The following is a 438-nucleotide window of genomic DNA, read 5'->3' on the forward strand; positions in this document are numbered from 1 at the left end:
TATAACATAACACTGCACGAAAAGTGGCGTTTTTGACCCTGTACACTGACGCCAGGCATGTGCAGAGGGCGGTGGGGGGTAGGAGGGGTGTCTTGAGCCCCTGCCCCTTTTATCCTTGATGCTCCTGGTGCCCTTTTTTTGTCTCAAAAAATGTTTTTCAATTTTTTATCTGCATGTCAGAATGCCTGCTTGTGCCCCTCAGCAATAATGTTTAGCTAAATATAATAATTTAGCAAAATAAACTAGTCTGGCTGCCCTCAGTCTAATAATGACTTTCAGTTTCTCTGCCTCCATGTTGTTTAGACGGGTCCATGGTGAGGAGGAGGGGCGGATCTGTGCCTCTAACTATCAAATTATGGGCAGGGATATTTTTATTCACAAACCAAATGCACTGGTTTGTGAATAAAAATATCCCTGCCCATAATTTGATAGTTAGAG

Source organism: Poecilia formosa, unplaced genomic scaffold, assembly GCF_000485575.1.
Source record: "Poecilia formosa unplaced genomic scaffold, Poecilia_formosa-5.1.2 Scaffold382, whole genome shotgun sequence".
In the NCBI taxonomy this organism is placed as follows: Eukaryota; Metazoa; Chordata; class Actinopteri; order Cyprinodontiformes; family Poeciliidae; genus Poecilia; species Poecilia formosa.